This window comes from Oncorhynchus nerka, linkage group LG28, assembly GCF_034236695.1.
Source record: "Oncorhynchus nerka isolate Pitt River linkage group LG28, Oner_Uvic_2.0, whole genome shotgun sequence".
NCBI classification, from domain to species: domain Eukaryota; kingdom Metazoa; phylum Chordata; class Actinopteri; order Salmoniformes; family Salmonidae; genus Oncorhynchus; species Oncorhynchus nerka.
Window position 1 is genome coordinate 21,788,329 of NC_088423.1, and position 22,433 is coordinate 21,810,761.

General features: G+C 49.8%; 1 pseudogene; it reads left to right on the forward strand.

Annotated features, from left to right (window-relative positions):
* The window catches only part of LOC115117986 (RNA binding protein fox-1 homolog 3-like), a 215,468-nt pseudogene that overhangs the window by 152,474 nt on the left and 40,561 nt on the right, over positions 1–22,433 (forward strand).

A 22,433-nucleotide genomic window follows, 5' to 3' on the forward strand; every position in this document is an offset into this window, starting at 1 on the left:
ACAGTCAGGTACGCTCCACACAGCGCAGACCAACAGATGCAAACAATGGACAGGCTGGGGAACAGTCAGGTACGCTCCACACAGCGCAGAACAACAGATGCAAACAATGGACAGGTTGGGGAACAGTCAGGTACGCTCCACACAGCGCAGACCAACAGATGCAAACAATGGACAGGCTGGGGAACAGTCAGGTACGCTCCAGACACAGACCAACAGATGCAAACAATGGACAGGCTGGGGAACAGTCAGGTACGCTCCCACAGCGCAGACCAACAGATGCAAACAATGGACAGGCTGGGGAACAGTCAGGTACGCTCCACACAGCGCAGACCAACAGATGCAAACAATGGACAGGCTGGGGAACAGTCAGGTACGCTCCACACAGCAGACCAACAGCAAACAATGGACAGGCTGGGGAACAGTCAGGTACGCTCCACACAGCGCAGACCAACAGATGCAAACAATGGACAGGCTGGGGAACAGTCAGGTACGCTCCACACAGCGCAGACCAACAGATGCAAACAATGGACAGGCTGGGGAACAGTCAGGTACGCTCCACACAGCGCAGAACAATGGACAGGCTGGGGAACAGTCAGGTACGCTCCACACAGCGCAGACCAACAGATGCAAACAATGGACAGGCTGGGGAACAGTCAGGTACGCTCCACACAGCGCAGACCAACAGATGCAAACAATGGACAGGCTGGGGAACAGTCAGGTACGCTCCACAACAGATGCAAACAATGGACAGGCTGGGGAACAGTCAGGACGCTCCACACAGCGCAGCATGCAAACAATGGACAGGCTGGGGAACAGTCAGGTACGCTCCACACAGCGCAGAACAATGGACAGGCTGGGGAACAGTCAGGTACGCTCCACACAGCGCAGACCAACAGATGCAAACAATGGACAGGCTGGGGAACAGTCAGGTACGCTCCACACAGCGCAAACAATGGACAGGCTGGGGAACAGTCAACGCTGCATGCAAACAATGGACAGGCTGGGGAACAGTCAGGTACGCTCCACACAGACCAACAGAGCAAACAATGGACAGGCTGGGGAACAGTCAGGTACGCTCCACACAGCACAGACCAACAGATGCAAACAATGGACAGGCTGGGGAACAGTCAGGTACGCTCCACACAGCGCAGACCAACAGATGCAAACAATGGACAGGCTGGGGAACAGTCAGGTACGCTCCACAAGCGCAGAACAATGGACAGGCTGGGAACAGTCAGGTACGCTCCACACAGCGCAGACCAACAGATGCAAACAATGGACAGGCTGGGGAACAGTCAGGTACGCTCCACACAGCGCAGACCAACAGATGCAAACAATGGACAGGTTGGGGAACAGTCAGGTACGCTCCACACAGCGCAGCAGACCAACAGATGCAAACAATGGACAGGCTGGGGAACAGTCAGGTACGCTCCACACAGCGCAGACCAACAGATGCAAACAATGGACAGGCTGGGGAACAGTCAGGTACGCTCCACACAGCAGACCAACAGATGCAAACAATGGACAGGCTGGGGAACAGTCAGGTACGCTCCACACAGCGCAGACCAACAGATGCAAACAATGGACAGGCTGGGGAACAGTCAGGTACGCTCCACACAGCGCAGACCAACAGATGCAAACAATGGACAGGCTGGGGAACAGTCAGGTACGCTCCACACAGCGCAGACCAACAGATGCAAACAATGGACAGGCTGGGGAACAGTCAGGTACGCTCCACACAGCGCAGACCAACAGATGCAAACAATGGACAGGCTGGGGAACAGTCAGGTACGCTCCACACAGCGCAGAACAATGGACAGGCTGGGGAACAGTCAGGTACGCTCCACACAGCGCAGACCAACAGATGCAAACAATGGACAGGCTGGGAACAGTCAGGTACGCTCCACACAGCGCAGACCAACAGATGCAAACAATGGACAGGTTGGGGAACAGTCAGGTACGCTCCACACAGCGCAGACCAACAGATGCAAACAATGGACAGGCTGGGGAACAGTCAGGTACGCTCCACACAGCGCAGACCAACAGATGCAAACAATGGACAGGCTGGGGAACAGTCAGGTACGCTCCACACAGCGCAGACCAACAGATGCAAACAATGGACAGGCTGGGGAACAGTCAGGTACGCTCCACACAGCGCAGACCAACAGATGCAAACAATGGACAGGCTGGGGAACAGTCAGGTACGCTCCACACAGCGCAGACCAACAGATGCAAACAATGGACAGGCTGGGGAACAGTCAGGTACGCTCCACACAGCGCAGACCAACAGATGCAAACAATGGACAGGCTGGGGAACAGTCAGGTACGCTCCACACAGCGCAGACCAACAGATGCAAACAATGGACAGGCTGGGGAACAGTCAGGTACGCTCCACACAGCACAGACCAACAGATGCAAACAATGGACAGGTTGGGGAAGAGTCAGGTACGCTCCACACAGCGCAGACCAACAGATGGACAATGGACAGGTTGGGGAACAGTCAGGTACGCTCCACACAGCGCAGAACAATGGACAGGTTGGGAACAGTCAGGTACGCTCCCACAGCGCAGACCAACAGATGCAAACAATGGACAGGTTGGGGAACAGTCAGGTACGCTCCACACAGCACAGACCAACAGATGCAAACAATGGACAGGTTGGGGAACAGTCAGGTACGCTCCACACAGCACAGACCAACAGATGCAAACAATGGACAGGCAGTCAGGTACGGGCAGAACAGACAGGCTGGGAACAGCTCCACACAGCGCAGAACAATGGACAGGTTGGGGAACAGTCAGGTACGCTCCACACAGCGCAGAACAATGGTCAGGTTGGGGAACAGTCATGCTCCAAGCGCAGAACAATGGACAGGTTGGGGAACAGTCAGGTACGCTCCACACAGCGCAGACCAACAGATGCAAACAATGGACAGGCTGGGGAACAGTCAGGTACGCTCCACACAGTGCAGACCAACAGATGCAAACAATGGACAGGTTGGGAAACAGTCAGGTACGCTCCACACAGTGCAGACCATTGGACAGGCTGGGGAACAGTCAGGTACGCTCCACACAGCGCAGAACAACAGATGCAAACAATGGACAGGCTGGGGAACAGTCAGGTACGCTCCACACAGCGCAGACCAACAGATGCAAACAATGGACAGGTTGGGGAACAGTCAGGTACGCTCCACACAGCGCAGACCAACAGATGCAAACAATGGACAGGTTGGGGAACAGTCAGGTACGCTCCACACAGCACAGACCAACAGATGCAAACAATGGACAGGTTGGGGAACAGTCAGGTACGCTCCACACAGCGCAGACCAACAGATGCAAACAATGGACAGGCTGGGGAACAGTCAGGTACGCTCCACACAGCACAGACCAACAGATGCAAACAATGGACAGGTTGGGGAACAGTCAGGTACGCTCCACACAGCGCAGAACAATGGACAGGCTGGGGAACAGTCAGGTACGCTCCACACAGCGCAGAACAATGGACAGGTTGGGGAACAGTCAGGTACGCTCCACACAGCGCAGAACAATGGACAGGTTGGGGAACAGTCAGGTACGCTCCACACAGCGCAGAACAATGGACAGGTTGGGGAACAGTCAGGTACGCTCCACACAGCGCAGACCAACAGATGCAAACAATGGACAGGCTGGGGAACAGTCAGGTACGCTCCACACAGCGCAGAACAACAGATGCAAACAATGGACAGGCTGGGGAACAGTCAGGTACGCTCCACACAGCGCAGACCAACAGATGCAAACAATGGACAGGTTGGGGAACAGTCAGGTACGCTCCACACAGCGCAGACCAACAGATGCAAACAATGGACAGGTTGGGGAACAGTCAGGTACGCTCCACACAGCGCAGAACAACAGATGCAAACAATGGACAGGCTGGGGAACAGTCAGGTACGCTCCACACAGCGCAGACCAATGGACAGGTTGGGGAACAGTCAGGTACGCTCCACACAGCGCAGAACAACAGATGCAAACAATGGACAGGCTGGGGAACAGTCAGGTACGCTCCACACAGCGCAGACCAACAGATGCAAACAATGGACAGGTTGGGGAACAGTCAGGTACGCTCCACACAGCGCAGACCAACAGATGCAAACAATGGACAGGTTGGGGAACAGTCAGGTACGCTCCACACAGCGCAGAACAACAGATGCAAACAATGGACAGGCTGGGGAACAGTCAGGTACGCTCCACACAGCGCAGACCAACAGATGCAAACAATGGACAGGCTGGGGAACAGTCAGGTACGCCCCACACAGCGCAGACCAACAGATGCAAACAATGGACAGGTTGGGAAACAGTCAGGTACGCTCCACACAGCGCAGACCAACAGATGCAAACAATGGACAGGTTGGGGAACAGTCAGGTACGCTCCACACAGCGCAGAACAATGGACAGGCTGGGGAACAGTCAGGTACGCTCCACACAGCGCAGACCAACAGATGCAAACAATGGACAGGTTGGGGAACAGTCAGGTACGCTCCACACAGCGCAGACCAACAGATGCAAACAATGGACAGGCTGGGGAACAGTCAGGTACGCTCCACACAGCACAGCAGATGCAAACAATGGACAGGCTGGGGAACAGTCAGGTACGCTCCACACAGCGCAGAACAATGGACAGGCTGGGGAACAGTCAGGTACGCTCCACACAGCGCAGAACAATGGACAGGTTGGGGAACAGTCAGGTACGCTCCACACAGCGCAGAACAATGGACAGGTTGGGGAACAGTCAGGTACGCTCCACACAGCGCAGACCAACAGATGCAAACAATGGACAGGCTGGGGAACAGTCAGGTACGCTCCACACAGCGCAGAACAATGGACAGGTTGGGGAACAGTCAGGTACGCTCCACACAGCGCAGAACAATGGACAGGTTGGGGAACAGTCAGGTACGCTCCACACAGCGCAGACCAACAGATGCAAACAATGGACAGGCTGGGGAACAGTCAGGTACGCTCCACACAGCGCAGACCAACAGATGCAAACAATGGACAGGTTGGGAAACAGTCAGGTACGCTCCACACAGCGCAGACCAATGGACAGGCTGGGGAACAGTCAGGTACGCTCCACACAGCGCAGAACAACAGATGCAAACAATGGACAGGCTGGGGAACAGTCAGGTACGCTCCACACAGCGCAGAACAACAGATGCAAACAATGGACAGGCTGGGGAACAGTCAGGTACGCTCCACACAGCGCAGACCAACAGATGCAAACAATGGACAGGTTGGGGAACAGTCAGGTACGCTCCACACAGCGCAGAACAACAGATGCAAACAATGGACAGGCTGGGGAACAGTCAGGTACGCTCCACACAGCGCAGACCAACAGATGCAAACAATGGACAGGTTGGGGAACAGTCAGGTACGCTCCACACAGCGCAGACCAACAGATGCAAACAATGGACAGGTTGGGGAACAGTCAGGTACGCTCACACAGCGCAGAACAACAGATGCAAACAATGGACAGGCTGGGGAACAGTCAGGTACGCTCCACACAGCGCAGACCAACAGATGCAAACAATGGACAGGTTGGGAAACAGTCAGGTACGCTCCACACAGCGCAGACCAATGGACAGGCTGGGGAACAGTCAGGTACGCTCCACACAGCGCAGAACAACAGATGCAAACAATGGACAGGCTGGGGAACAGTCAGGTACGCTCCACACAGCGCAGACCAACAGATGCAAACAATGGACAGGTTGGGGAACAGTCAGGTACGCTCCACACAGCGCAGACCAACAGATGCAAACAATGGACAGGTTGGGGAACAGTCAGGTACGCTCCACACAGCGCAGACCAACAGATGCAAACAATGGACAGGCTGGGGAACAGTCAGGTACGCTCCACACAGCGCAGACCAACAGATGCAAACAATGGACAGGCTGGGGAACAGTCAGGTACGCCCCACACAGCGCAGACCAACAGATGCAAACAATGGACAGGTTGGGAAACAGTCAGGTACGCTCCACACAGCGCAGACCAACAGATGCAAACAATGGACAGGTTGGGGAACAGTCAGGTACGCTCCACACAGCGCAGAACAATGGACAGGCTGGGGAACAGTCAGGTACGCTCCACACAGCGCAGACCAACAGATGCAAACAATGGACAGGCTGGGGAACAGTCAGGTACGCTCCACACAGCGCAGACCAACAGATGCAAACAATGGACAGGCTGGGGAACAGTCAGGTACGCTCCACACAGCAACAGATGCAAACAGACCAACAGATGCAAACAATGGACAGGTTGGGGAACAGTCAGGTACGCTCCACACAGCGCAGAACAATGGACAGGCTGGGGAACAGTCAGGTACGCTCCACACAGCGCAGAACAATGGACAGGTTGGGGAACAGTCAGGTACGCTCCACACAGCGCAGAACAATGGACAGGTTGGGGAACAGTCAGGTACGCTCCACACAGCGCAGAACAATGGACAGGTTGGGGAACAGTCAGGTACGCTCCACACAGCGCAGACCAACAGATGCAAACAATGGACAGGCTGGGGAACAGTCAGGTACGCTCCACACAGCGCAGAACAATGGACAGGTTGGGGAACAGTCAGGTATGCTCCACACAGCGCAGAACAATGGACAGGTTGGGGAACAGTCAGGTACGCTCCACACAGCGCAGACCAACAGATGCAAACAATGGACAGGCTGGGGAACAGTCAGGTACGCTCCACACAGCGCAGACCAACAGATGCAAACAATGGACAGGTTGGGAAACAGTCAGGTACGCTCCACACAGCGCAGACCAATGGACAGGCTGGGGAACAGTCAGGTACGCTCCACACAGCGCAGAACAACAGATGCAAACAATGGACAGGCTGGGGAACAGTCAGGTACGCTCCACACAGCGCAGAACAACAGATGCAAACAATGGACAGGCTGGGGAACAGTCAGGTACGCTCCACACAGCGCAGACCAACAGATGCAAACAATGGACAGGTTGGGGAACAGTCAGGTACGCTCCACACAGCGCAGAACAACAGATGCAAACAATGGACAGGCTGGGGAACAGTCAGGTACGCTCCACACAGCGCAGACCAACAGATGCAAACAATGGACAGGCTGGGGAACAGTCAGGTACGCCCCACACAGCGCAGACCAACAGATGCAAACAATGGACAGGTTGGGAAACAGTCAGGTACGCTCCACACAGCGCAGACCAACAGATGCAAACAATGGACAGGTTGGGGAACAGTCAGGTACGCTCCACACAGCGCAGAACAATGGACAGGCTGGGGAACAGTCAGGTACGCTCCACACAGCGCAGACCAACAGATGCAAACAATGGACAGGTTGGGGAACAGTCAGGTACACTCCACACAGCGCAGACCAACAGATGCAAACAATGGACAGGCTGGGGAACAGTCAGGTACGCTGCACACAGCACAGACCAACAGATGCAAACAATGGACAGGTTGGGGAACAGTCAGGTACGCTCCACACAGCGCAGAACAATGGACAGGCTGGGGAACAGTCAGGTACGCTCCACACAGCGCAGAACAACAGATGCAAACAATGGACAGGTTGGGAAACATTCAGGTACGCTCCACACAGCGCAGACCAATGGACAGGCTGGGGAACAGTCAGGTACGCTCCACACAGCGCAGAACAACAGATGCAAACAATGGACAGGCTGGGGAACAGTCAGGTACGCTCCACACAGCGCAGACCAACAGATGCAAACAATGGACAGGTTGGGGAACAGTCAGGTACGCTCCACACAGCGCAGACCAACAGATGCAAACAATGGACAGGTTGGGGAACAGTCAGGTACGCTCCACACAGCGCAGAACAACAGATGCAAACAATGGACAGGCTGGGGAACAGTCAGGTACGCTCCACACAGCGCAGACCAACAGATGCAAACAATGGACAGGCTGGGGAACAGTCAGGTACGCCCACACAGCGCAGACCAACAGATGCAAACAATGGACAGGTTGGGAACAGTCAGGTACGCTCCACACAGCGCAGACCAACAGATGCAAACAATGGACAGGTTGGGAAACAGTCAGGTACGCTCCACACAGCGCAGACCAACAGATGCAAACAATGGACAGGTTGGGGAACAGTCAGGTACGCTCCACACAGCGCAGAACAATGGACAGGCTGGGGAACAGTCAGGTACGCTCCACACAGCGCAGACCAACAGATGCAAACAATGGACAGGTTGGGGAACAGTCAGGTACGCTCCACACAGCGCAGACCAACAGATGCAAACAATGGACAGGCTGGGGAACAGTCAGGTACGCTCCACACAGCGCAGACCAACAGATGCAAACAATGGACAGGTTGGGGAACAGTCAGGTACGCTCCACACAGCGCAGACCAACAGATGCAAACAATGGACAGGTTGGGGAACAGTCAGGTACGCTCCACACAGCGCAGAACAACAGATGCAAACAATGGACAGGCTGGGGAACAGTCAGGTACGCTCCACACAGCGCAGACCAACAGATGCAAACAATGGACAGGTTGGGGAACAGTCAGGTACGCTCCACACAGCGCAGACCAACAGATGCAAACAATGGACAGGTTGGGGAACAGTCAGGTACGCTCCACACAGCGCAGAACAACAGATGCAAACAATGGACAGGCTGGGGAACAGTCAGGTACGCTCCACACAGCGCAGACCAACAGATGCAAACAATGGACAGGCTGGGGAACAGTCAGGTACGCCCCACACAGCGCAGACCAACAGATGCAAACAATGGACAGGTTGGGAAACAGTCAGGTACGCTCCACACAGCGCAGACCAACAGATGCAAACAATGGACAGGTTGGGGAACAGTCAGGTACGCTCCACACAGCGCAGAACAATGGACAGGCTGGGGAACAGTCAGGTACGCTCCACACAGCGCAGACCAACAGATGCAAACAATGGACAGGTTGGGGAACAGTCAGGTACGCTCCACACAGCGCAGACCAACAGATGCAAACAATGGACAGGCTGGGGAACAGTCAGGTACGCTCCACACAGCACAGACCAACAGATGCAAACAATGGACAGGTTGGGGAACAGTCAGGTACGCTCCACACAGCGCAGAACAATGGACAGGCTGGGGAACAGTCAGGTACGCTCCACACAGCGCAGAACAATGGACAGGTTGGGGAACAGTCAGGTACGCTCCACACAGCGCAGAACAATGGACAGGTTGGGGAACAGTCAGGTACGCTCCACACAGCGCAGAACAATGGACAGGTTGGGGAACAGTCAGGTACGCTCCACACAGCGCAGACCAACAGATGCAAACAATGGACAGGCTGGGGAACAGTCAGGTACGCTCCACACAGCGCAGACCAACAGATGCAAACAATGGACAGGTTGGGAAACAGTCAGGTACGCTCCACACAGCGCAGAACAATGGACAGGCTGGGAAACAGTCAGGTACGCTCCACACAGCGCAGAACAATGGACAGGTTGGGGAACAGTCAGGTACGCTCCACACAGCGCAGAACAATGGACAGGCTGGGGAACAGTCAGGTACGCTCCACACAGCGCAGAACAATGGACAGGTTGGGGACCAGTCAGGTACGCTCCACACAGCGCAGACCAACAGATGCAAACAATGGACAGGCTGGGGAACAGTCAGGTACGCTCCACACAGCGCAGAACAATGGACAGGCTGGGGAACAGTCAGGTACGCTCCACACAGCGCAGACCAACAGATGCAAACAATGGACAGGTTGGGGAACAGTCAGGTACGCTCCACACAGCACAGACCAACAGATGCAAACAATGGACAGGCTGGGGAACAGTCAGGTACGCTCCACACAGCGCAGACCAACAGATGCAAACAATGGACAGGTTGGGAAACAGTCAGGTACGCTCCACACAGCGCAGAACAATGGACAGGCTGGGAAACAGTCAGGTACGCTCCACACAGCGCAGAACAATGGACAGGTTGGGGACCAGTCAGGTACGCTCCACACAGCGCAGACCAACAGATGCAAACAATGGACAGGCTGGGGAACAGTCAGGTACGCTCCACACAGCGCAGAACAATGGACAGGCTGGGGAACAGTCAGGTACGCTCCACACAGCGCAGACCAACAGATGCAAACAATGGACAGGTTGGGGAACAGTCAGGTACGCTCCACACAGCACAGACCAACAGATGTAAACAATGGACAGGCTGGGGAACAGTCAGGTACGCTCCACACAGCGCAGACCAACAGATGCAAACAATGGACAGGTTGGGGAACAGTCAGGTACGCTCCACACAGCGCAGACCAACAGATGCAAACAATGGACAGGTTGGGGAACAGTCAGGTACGCGCAGACCCACACAGCGCAGACCAACAGATGCAAACAATGGACAGGTTGGGGAACAGTCAGGTACGCTCCACACAGCGCAGACCAACAGATGCAAACAATGGACAGGTTGGGGAACAGTCAGGTACGCTCCACACAGCGCAGACCAACAGATGCAAACAATGGACAGGCTGGGGAACAGTCAGGTACGCTCCACACAGCGCAGACCAACAGATGCAAACAATGGACAGGCTGGGGAACAGTCAGGTACGCTCCACACAGCGCAGAACAATGGACAGGCTGGGGAACAGTCAGGTACGCTCCACACAGCGCAGAACAATGGACAGGCTGGGAAACAGTCAGGTACGCTCCACACAGCGCAGAACAATGGACAGGCTGGGAAACAGTCAGGTACGCTCCACACAGCGCAGAACAATGGACAGGCTGGGGAACAGTCAGGTACGCTCCACACAGCGCAGACCAACAGATGCAAACAATGGACAGGTTGGGGAATAGTCAGGTACGCTCCACACAGCGCAGACCAACAGATGCAAACAATGGACAGGTTGGGGAACAGTCAGGTACGCTCCACACAGCGCAGACCAACAGATGCAAACAATGGACAGGTTGGGGAACAGTCAGGTACGCTCCACACAGCGCAGAACAATGGACAGGCTGGGGAACTCTACAACATCACTTCCACTGGCAGGCAATGGGTTCAGAACAACAACGTCAAAAACGTAATACAAAAAAATTATATATATATATATATACCAAGTGCCCTTTTGGGTAGTGATATATTATATATCACTACCCAAAAGGGCACTTGGTGAGTGGGCGGGATAAGGGGCTTGTGGTGTGCACAGGTTGCCTCCTATCTGTGCCCTATGCTGCGTATGTACCACCATGTACTGTACCCACATACACTGACCTCTCCTTTCACCCTCTAGAATCCAAATGAATGTATTTTTGGGCTGATGGTTGTTGGGTTTAGTATGTTTGGGATACTGGACAGAGGTAGCGTGTGTGTATAGGCTTTTCTCAATAGATTTTAGATCAATAGATCAACTCCTGTCTCATGTCATCTCTCATGTCCACTCTCATGTCCTCTCTCATGTCCTCTCTCATGTCCTTTCTCATGTCCTGTCTCATGTCCTCTCTCATGTCCACTCTCATGTCCTCTCTCATGTCCTTTCTCATGTCCTGTCTCATGTCCTCTCTCATGTCCACTCTCATGTCCTCTCTCATGTCCACTCTCATGTCCTCTCTCATGTCCACTCTCATGTCCTCTCTCATGTCCTCTCTCAGGTCCTCTCTCATGTCCTCTCTCATGTCCATTCTCATGTCCATTCTCATGTCCTCTCTCATGTCCTCTCTCATGTCCACTCTCATGTCCTCTCACATGTCCTCTCTCATGTCCACTCTCATGTCCTCTCTCATGTCCTCTCTCATGACCTCTCTCATGTCCTCTCTCATGTCCACTCTCATGTCCTCTCTCATGTCCTCTCTCATGTCCTCTCTCATGTCCTCTCTCATGTCCACTCTCATGTCCTCTCTCGAAAAGTTCTAAAGGCAGTCGAGGAGAAGTAGCACTGAGAGGGAACGTGGATGAAAATGTGCTTGTATGAAATGAGACTCTCCTTCTCCACTCACGCGTCATCAGGCAATTGACGTTTACAGGGGGTGGAGATAATACGGTGTGAGGTGTGGTGGAGCACGGTGAGATGGTGACCTTGCCAGTGCTCTGCTGGCACTACCTCAGATTAGATGCCATGTTTATTTATTTATTGAAATCAACTACTTGATTCAAGGTCTTGTTACGAGGAGACCAAGGCTGTGGCTGTATTTCCATAAGACTGGGGAGAAAAGGGTGGGGAGAAGGGAGAGGGGAGGTAGAGACTGTGGAGAAGAGGTTGGAGAGAAGAGTGGAGGGGAGGTAGAAACTGGGGGGAAGAGGTTGGAGAGAAGGGAGAGGGGAGGTAGAGACTGGGGAGAAGAGGTTGGAGAGAAGGGAGAGGGGAGGTAGAGACTGGGGAGAAGAGGGTGGGGAGAAGGGAGAGGGGAGGTAGAGACTGGGGAGAAGAGGGTGGGGAGAAGGGAGAGGGGAGGTAGAGACTGGGGAGAAGAGGGTGGGGAGAAGGAGAGGGGAGGTAGAGACTGGGGAGAAGAGGTTGGAGAGAAGGGAGAGGGGAGGTAGAGACTGGGGAGAAGGGAGAGGGGAGGTAGAGACTGGGGAGAAGAGGTTGGAGAGAAGGGAGAGGGGAGGTAGAGACTGGGGAGAAGGGAGAGGGAGATAGAGACTGGGGAGAAGAGGTTGGAGAGAAGAGGGGGGGAGGTAGAAACTGGGGAGAAGAGGTTGGAGAGAAGGGGAGGGGGAGGTAGAGACTGGGGACAAGGGGAGGGGAGGTAGAGACTGGGGAGAAGAGGTTGGAGAGAAGGGAGAGGGGAGGTAGAGACTGGGGAGAAGGGAGAGGGGAGGTAGAGACTGGGGAGAAGAGGTTGGAGAGAAGGGAGAGGGGAGGTAGAAACTGGGGAGAAGAGGGTGGGGAGAAGGGAGAGGGGAGGTAGAATCTGGGGAGAAGAGGTTGGAGAGAAGGGAGAGGGGAGGTAGAGACTGGGGAGAAGGGAGAGGGGAGGTAGAGACTGGGGAGAAGAGGGTGGGAAGAAGGGAGAGGGGAGGTAGAGACTGGGGAGAAGGGACAGGGGAGTAGGGAGAGGGGAGGTAGAGACTGGGGAGAAGAGGTTGGAGAGAAGAGGGGAGGGGAGGTAGAGACTGGGGAGAAGAGGTTGGAGAGAAGAGGGGAGGGGAGTTGGAGACGGCTTCTGCTGCCATTAGAAGTGGGATCAGATAACGGCCTAGAGGATCCAGCCGGCAACCGCCCGGTGACCAGGCGAGATGATGACCAGTATGACAGCTAATTACGACCATTATATTCGTCACCCCAGATAATAAACAAATGTATGGTTTATCATTAGCCTTGATGGGCTATTCCCTCCATTCCTCCACTCCTCATTTCCCATTCCATCTCTCTCTTTTTTTAATTGGGAAAGGGTTCTTGTGGCCTCTAAAAATGGGTTCATGTAGCTTTTTATCAGGAGGGAACACAGAGAGAGGCAGTAGAAAGAAAACAAGATGATGACTGTCATTAAGACCACTGGTGCGTGCTGAGAGCTTTGCTATAGTATGCAGATTTACACACCAATGCTCATTAACGCTACAGCTCACATTACAGTGCCTTTCTAGCCATAGCCGTGACGCAGAACAATAAGTGTATTTTTTATTAAGAGAGAGAGGGAAAGAAACATAGGCATTTAAAAGTGAATGGCTTTTTTATTAATCTCATTGTTAGTAGATGAAAGGAGTTTGTTAATTCAGGGGGATGAGTGTTTGACCTTTGCAGTCTAGTTTTAGCAGTGTTCGAGGTGTATGGTGCTGTGTGCTTTTTATTAGGTTTGGGTTCACTGTGTAACGGAGCGTGCCAATTCTGCAACCAACCGGTCGAAACTCCTGCCAAATGTGACATGTTCTAATGATTTTCTCTTCTCTCTCTTTCTCTCTCCTGTCTCTTTCTCCCCTCTACCCTTTTCTCATACTCTTCCCCTCCCTCTCTCTCTCTCTCTCTCTCTGTCTCTCTTTCTCTCGCCTGTCTCTTTCTCCCCTCTACCCTTTTCTCATACTCTTCCCCTCCCTCCCTCCCTCCCTCCCTCCCTCCCTCTCTCTCTCTCTCTCTCTCTCTCTCTCTCTCTCTCTCCTGTCTCTTTCTCCCCTCTACCCTTTTTCATACTCTTCCCTCCCTCCCTCCCTCCCTCCCTCCCTCCCTCCCTCCCCCTCTCTCTCTTTCTCTCTCCTGTCTCTTTCTCTCTCCTGTCTCTTTCTCCCTTCTAACATTTTCTCATACTCTTCCCCCTCTCTCTTTCTCTCTCCTGTCTCTTCCTCCCCTCTCTCTTTCTCTCTCCTGTCTCTTCCTCCCCTCTCTCTTTCTCTCTCCTTTCTCTTCCTCCCCTCTCTCTTTCTCTCTCCTGTCTCTTCCTCGCCTCTCTCTTTCTCTCTCCTGTCTCTTCCTCCCCTCTCTCTTTCTCTCTCCTGTCTCTTCCTCCCCTCTCTCTCTCTCTCTCTCTCTCCTGTCTCTTGCTCCCCTCCCTCTCTCTCCTATCTCTTCCTCCCCTCTCTCTTTCTCTCTCCTGTCCCCCCCTCTCTCTCTCTCTCTCTCTCTCTCTCTCTCTCTCTCTCTTTCTCTCTCCTGTCTCTCTCTCCCCCTCTCTCTCTCTCTCTCTCTTTCACTCTCCTGTCTCTTTCTCCCCTCTACCCTTTTCTCATACTCTTCCTCTCTCTGCAGCAATTTGGGAAGATTTTAGACGTGGAAATCATTTTTAACGAGCGAGGTTCCAAGGTAAGTGTGCCATAACTAGTGTCACTTAATTTCTCTCTCTCTCCCTCTCTCGCTCTCTCTCCTTCTCTTCATCCCTCTCTCCCCAGGTCCCTACCTCCTCAGTGTAATAATTACTTGGCTTTTCTTTGGCTCCTCTGCCTTCAGGCAACGTTCCCTATTGTACCCTCCTGCCATACATTGTGACATACAGTACCACGCTGCCATTTAGCACAATACTGACACTTGCCTCGTTTCCATACATGCAGCTTGTCCAGTAAGCTTCATGCTGACAGTGTTAATCCTGACTTACTGAGCAGTATGAATCTCCCAACTCACCTCCTTACCACTTCATGGTACAGTAATACTCACTTCTCAAACAAGATTTGTCAGAAAGTACATTTAGACAGGTCTTTTTTTCTTTTCTTTTTTTACATTTGCAAACCTCAAAAAAAATTTAAGTCTGTATTTTCTGCACCATCTATGTAGAAGGATAATTACGAAACACGCTTTTCCCCAAAGGAACCGGAAAACAGTTCCTGATTATTTATCTAATTCTAGAAGAAGAATCTAAGATATCCATGGCAAACACAGGTTGTATTATTCCACTACCCACAATCCTCTCCTTCTGCTCACCATGAAATTAACACAGCTTAGCATGAATAAACATTCTATTTCCATAAGAAGCTCTTTCAATTTGCATTCAATATGTTTTCACTCTTTGAAGAATGCCCACTCCTCTCTCTCTCTTCATGTAAGCTAATTACTTGTGCGTGATAAAAAACAAAAAACAAACAGTAGACTCAGAGAGAGGGCGAACTTGCAGCATGCACAAAATGTGAAAATGATTAATTTTGCCATCAAATCCCACTTTCAATGTATTAGTTGTGTGTTATTTGCATCAGGCAGTATAGGCTGGGATCCCCTATACAGGATCACACCGCAGTGGGAAGCACACACATTATCTACCAAGGCAATTAATTACAGGGCCCTACCAGCACAGGATGTATAGGGTGTATAGGCTATGTCCCAAATGACACCCAATTTCTCTAGTGCTATGGGTACTGGTCAAAAGTAGTGCACTAAATAGGTATTAAGGTGCTATTTGGGATATAAACATAGGCTAAAAGGACTTGGAGGGCTGGGGGCTTGTCTTGTCCAACATGCTGTTTACCAGCCATATCTAATGGCTCTCATACCCAGACCCAGTTAACTCTCCTAGCTCCCACCATAACTCCCCGCTGCACCGTGTGTGTGCTGCACATGGGCTGCACCGTCAGGCCTAGGGCTCTCATGGCCCCCTTACTGAGCTGGGCCTCCTGAGTGAGCTTCAGGATCAGGCCTACACAGCAAATTCTCCAGTGTAATTTTGTTTTTTACAAAATTACACTGAGAGTGTTAAATCAACACAGTGTTAAATCAACTTACTGCTTAGTGTAAAGCCTTATTCAAATATTTCCCAGAGTGCCTTGCCTTTCGAGTAAATTGTTTTAAAAAAGCCATCATAATTTGACTTGCAGACCTGATGTGGCCTGTAAACCATGACTTTCAAGCAATTGTATTACGCTCAACTAAAAATGGGTTTAGATTTGTTCCTAAAGGGGAACAAACACTTGGCGCTGTAGTGGTACCCTGTAAGGTCATCCTTTGTACATATAGCAAAAGGTACTTCATTGAACCCCAGTTCATAAAATTCAGAGATTTTCCATAATACTGGTTCCACTTCCAGGAAACATCCAACCAGGAGTTCTATAAAATCTGGGAATGTTGAATTTTACAACCCATTATGCTGGTTTATAAAGTGATGTGTAACTCCTATTGGAATCCAGCCAGAGTTAGGCTATCCAACAGTTGGAATTTGTATTCGGCTACATTCTGCATTCAGAATGAATGTCAGGGTTAGGAACATTGTGCAGAGACTAGCTAAGGCATTTACACTGGAACAAACATTTCAGTAACGAGTGAAAAAAATCGAACTAACTGATTGAATTAGTTTAGAAAAATGTATGTTATTTATCATTGTGCAGCACAAGGTTAATCAATTAATGTACACACACAAACATATACAGTGGGGAGAACAAGTATTTGATACACTGCCGATTTTGTAGGTTTTCCTACTTACAAAGCATGTAGAGGTCTGTAATTTTCATCATAGGTACAAAATCCAGAAAATCACATTGTATGATTTTTAAGTAATTCATTTGCATTTTATTGCATGACATAAGTATTTGATCACCTACCAACCAGTAAGAATTCCGGCTCTCACAGACCTGTTAATTTTTCTTTAAGAATCCCTCCTGTTCTCCACTCATCACCTGTATTAACTGCACCTGTGTCACGCCCTGGTCTAAGTATTTTGTGTTTTTCTTCATGTATTGGGTCAGGCCAGGGTGTGGCATAGAGTTTTTGTATTGTGGTGGGTTTTGTCTTGGGGTTTTGGTGTGCAGGTTAGTGGGATTGTAGCTTAGTGGGGTGTTCTAGGAAAGTCTATGGCTGTCTGAAGTGGTTCTCAATCAGAGGCAGGTGTTTATCGTTGTCTCTGATTGGGAACCATATTTAGGCAGCCATAATCTTTGGTTGTATTGTGGGTGATTGTCCTTAGTGTCTTGATGTCCTTGTTCCTGTCTAGGTTAGGTTACATCAGTATAGGCTGTTTCGGTTTTCATTACGTTTATTGTTTTTTGTAGTAATTGTATTTAGATTCGTGTTACGTTTGTTTATTAAAACATGGATCGTAATATACACACTGCATTTTGGTCCGACTCTCCTTCACCATTAGAAAACCGTTACAACCTGTTTGAACTCGTTACCTGTATAAAAGACAGCTGTCCACACACTCAATCAAACAGACTCCAACCTCTCCACAAGGGCCAAGACCAGAGAGCTGTGTAAAGACATCAGGGATAAAATTGTAGACCTGCACAAGGCTGGGTTGGGCTACTGGACAATAGGCAAGCAGCTTGATGAGAAGGCAACAACTGTTGGTGCAATTATTAGAAAATGGAAGAAATTCAAGATGACGGTCAATCACCCTCGGTCTGGGGCTCCATGCAATATCTCTCTTCGTGGGGCATCAATGATCATGAGGAAGGTGAGGGATCAGCCCAGAACTACACTGCAGGACCTGGTCAATGACCTGAAGAGAGCTGGGACCACAGTCTCAAAGAAAACCATTAGTAACACACTACACTGTCATGGATTAAAATCCTGCAGCACACGCAAGGTCCCCCTGCTCAAGCCAACGCATGTCCAGGCCCGTCTGAAGTTTGCCAATGACCATCTGGATGATCCAGAGGAGGAATGGGAGAAGGTCATGTGGTCTGATGAGACAAAAATAGAGCTTTTTGGTCTAAACTCCACTCGCCGTGTTTGGAGGAAGAAGAAGGATGAGTACAACCCCAAGAACACCATCCCAACCGTGAAGCATGGAGGTGGAAACATCATTCTTTGGGGATGCATTTTGTGCAAAGGGGACAGGACAACTGCACCGTATTGAGGGGAGGATGGATGGGGCCATGTATCGCGAGATCTTGGCCAACAACCACCTTCCCTCAATAAGAGCATTGAAGATGGGTCGTGGCTGGGTCTTCCAGCATGACAACGACCCGAAACACACAGCCAGGGCAACTAAGGAGTGGCTCCGTAAGAAGCATCTCAAGTTCCTGGAGTGGCCTAGCCAGACTCCAGACCTGAACCCAATAGAACATCTTTGGAGGGAGCTGAAAGTCCGTATTGCCCAGCGACAGCCCCGAAACCTGAAGGATCTGGAGAAGGTCTGTATGGAGGAGTGGGCCAAAATCCCTGCTGCAGTGTGTGCAACCCTAGTCAAGAACTACAGGAAATGTATGGTCTCTGTAATTGCAAACAAAGGTTTCTGTACCAAATATTAAGTTCTGCTTTTCTGATGTCATGCAATAAAATGCTAATTAAAAATCATACAATGTGATTTTCTGGATTTTATTTTTAGATTCCGTCTCTAGCAGTTGAAGTGTACCTAGGATAAAAAATTACAGACCTCTACATGCTTTGTAAGTAGGAAAACCTGCAAAATCAGCAGTGTATCAAATTCTTGTTCTCCCCACTGTATATCGAAACAATTTTTTTTAATCAACGTGCAATAGAGCATGCAGGGAAATATGATAATGTTGGGTGTGGTTTTGTGTATGGTTTCAAGCCCGTGTATTAGGGTAGAACTAGGTTCTCAAAATAAGACATCATGAAATCCGTATGATATTGTGTCAAATAAGTCTGTTTTTTTTTAAGAGAACATATTTGCTAGTGATGGAGAAATTAAGCTTCCTGAAGCATTGAGTATTTCCAGCCAATTGTGTTGAAAAAAAGGCTAATTACGCAATGCTTTGATCAACACGTTGTACAGTAGTGGCACCTGCTGGTCAAAATAATTTAGAACAGCCAAATTATTATAGATGATGTCGCACAAGCTATGCAGGGTAGCTTTTTTGTCTCTTTTACCGAAACCAATACCAAACCAATCAGGTGGTTGTTCGACAAAACATTGATCATGTGCTTCTGATAAAGTGATACAAGCATCGGCACACTGCTTCGAAGTACCTATTTAGTGATTTCAAAGCAGGCTTCGGAGCTGAATGCAACAATCATGTCTCTGTCCATAGCTGCTGAAAAATATTGTAATAATAACAAATATTAATATATTTTTTAAATTCTCTCAAAAGTTGTGAACTGGGTCTTTACTAGTCCTGTATTAGCCGGGACCAATATAACTAGCAGGAACCGATATAACCAGCAGTAGCACAGACAAACACTTTTTCAGACCCCACAAAAACAAAAACAAAATCTGCACCCAAAAATTACTTCCCGCGAAGCCTATCTCTCTGTCACTAAGAAATACAGTCATGGGTGGTAACTCTACAATTTACATGAACTCTGGAAAATATTTAAATAAAGCTTTACGCTAAGCCTTATGTTACTTTAACACTGTTCCAATGTCTGTAAGGGTCCACAGACTCAACACTTTGAATGTAAAATGATGTATTTATTTACATTGGAGAATGTACACCAGATAATTTGCTGTGTAGTATTCTCAAGGCTCCCTGAGTGAGCTGGGCCTCCTGTACAAGCTCCCATAGCGCCACACTGGGTGTGTGTGTGTGTGTGTGTGTGTGTCAGCAGGCTTTCGCTCCCTCCACTAATTAAATGACAGTATGTCCAACTGATCCTCAACAAAATGTTTCTAAGGACGACTACTGTCAGAAACCTCTGGAATAAAGATCTCTCTCACACTAACACACACATACACACAAGACTGTTGAAAAGTGAATGTGCATCACCTGGTAAACAAACGTGTGTACGCACACATACATACACACACATATAGTTGGCGTGTTGGGAGCTGGAGTGTATCAGGTTGTGTTTCTGAATGATGTGCTAGTTATTTTTCATGCTTCTCCTCTTCAGCACAACTTGACCGTGTGTTTCTCAGGTTTCACTAACCTGCTCACATATATCTCTTCTGCTGAATACCTCCCTTTCTCTTCCTGATACTTACCTTGTACCATGTGTTCTTTCTTCTTCCTTTTCTCTCTCTTATATCATCCTGCTTATTTCCCTCTTCCTCCGCTCTCTCTTTCCCTCTCTCTATCTCCCCACTCTCTCCCTTTTCTCTGCGTTCCTGGTGATCTCAGGGTTTTGGGTTTGTAACATTTGAAACGAGTGCAGATGCGGACCGTGCGCGGGAGAAACTAAATGGTACAATCGTAGAGGGACGCAAAATAGAGGTGCCTTCTTTTCCCTGTACTCACCCCTTCCTCCCTCCCCTGTTCTCTCTCTCCCTCTGCCTGACGGTGCTTGCCTACCACCCCCTCTTCTCTCCTCCTCCACCATCCTTCTCTCCCTCTGCCTGCTGCACCTTGATCGCTGCATGCTGAATGCTGAACTCTGAGCCGTAAGTGTGCGTGTGTGTGCGCACGTGTTGTGCGTCTTTACATGTCTCTTCTGCATGCATGTGTGTGTGTGTGTGTTTACCAGGGGCATGTGTATTAGATCAGAATGTGTTTGATACTGAAGGAGCAGAGCAGAACACTCAGATCCCCACAAACTTGAGGTTGATGTATGCGCCAGTTTGAAGTCCTCGCTCTTGCTGTTCTCAATACACGTACACATGCTCTCTCTCCATCTCCGGCTCATGTTTAAATTAACTCAATCGCTGGGTATCAAAGTGCTGCCAACGTTGCTTTAAATCCCGCTTGTTTATCCAAAACACCCCTGCTTATATTACACACCCCAGGGCAAAAAATATAGATGTTATTTCTCTCTCTCTCGCTCTCTCTCTTCTCTCTCTCTCTCTCTCTCTCTCTCTCTCTCTCTCTCTCTCTCTCTCTCTCTCTCTCTCTCTCTCTCTCTCTCTCACTTACTTACCTAGTCTCTATATATCTCTCTCTTTCTCTCCCCCTCACTCAGGGTGTTTTTTCACATCCGCCGTCCTTCCGCCCCCATTAAGATAATCTATGTAATGTATAAACAATACCTGGGCCCATACATCACATCAGACACGGGCTACGGTAGCGTTAGCATAGCCTAGCGTAGCCTCAAGGTAAATGACCTCTGCTGGCCCATTGGAAATGAAAGCCATTAGCACTAATTAGCAGCCAAGGGAAACGCTAACAAGGCAAGCTAGGAAAACATGCTAAACTCAACTCGATGCTGCCAGGGACAGGGCGAGATGGTGAGCTGTTTTTCCCTCAGCAACCTCAGAGAGAGAGAGAAAAAAACTAACTTTAAAATTTCTGTTTAGAATGAGAGGCCCCTAAGTGATTGATAGAGATGTTTGCAGAAAATGGATACTGGTTCCTTTAGAAGAAGACTAAAGCTCAGACATCTAAGAGGATTTAAACTTAGGTTTTTGGTTCATATGATGCTGGTGATATATTATTCTAACCATGTCTTGCTGCATGGTTTGCCAGCCAGGCTTGTAACTATATTATGAGCCTGCAAGAATGATGCTCTGATGTGTGTGTGTGTGTGTGTGTGTGTGTGTGTGTGTGTGTGTGTGTGTGTGTGTGTGTGTGTGTGTGTGTGTGTGTGTGTGTGTGTGTGTGTGTGTGTGTGTGTGTGTGTGTGTGTGTGTGTGTGTGTGTGTGTGTGTGTGTGTGTGTGTGTGTGTGTGTGTGTGTGTTTTGTTTCATTAGTCCCAAAATATAGTCCCAAAATGTTTTGCTTGTCAGAAATCAAGTTTTCGAGATATGTAACTTTCAATTTATAGAAATCATCCCCATATGATGCATTTTGGGAAACATTTTGGGGCTATGTCAACAAAGGACTAATGAAACAAATACCAAAAGATATTGGGTGGAATTTTCCTTTAAGGTAAAAAGTGTGAGTGTCATATCTGAGTGATGATTCTAGTGGGGTGAACACCAGTGGGATATAAATTGACTCCACATGTGGTGAATAAATTAAGTGTTATTTTAATCACAGCGGAATCAACACTGCTTGGTATTGTTGTTACTCAATTAAGTTCATTTCACAAACAAACTGTGACTTGCAGGTCTACCGTGAAGGCTTCTAAAATGGATGTTTTTGAATAGAACAACCATTTCTCTATCACTAACAAAACCAGTCATGGTTGGGTATCTCTCACAGTCACTTGAAAGGCATGCTGGGAAATATGGTTAAAATTTTAACAAAAAATTACTCTAACACTACATGTGTTTTTCCCAAACATTGAGAAAGTGTAACAGTGATATGTGTGTGTGTGTGTGTGTGTGTGTGTGTGTGTGTGTGTGTGTGTGTG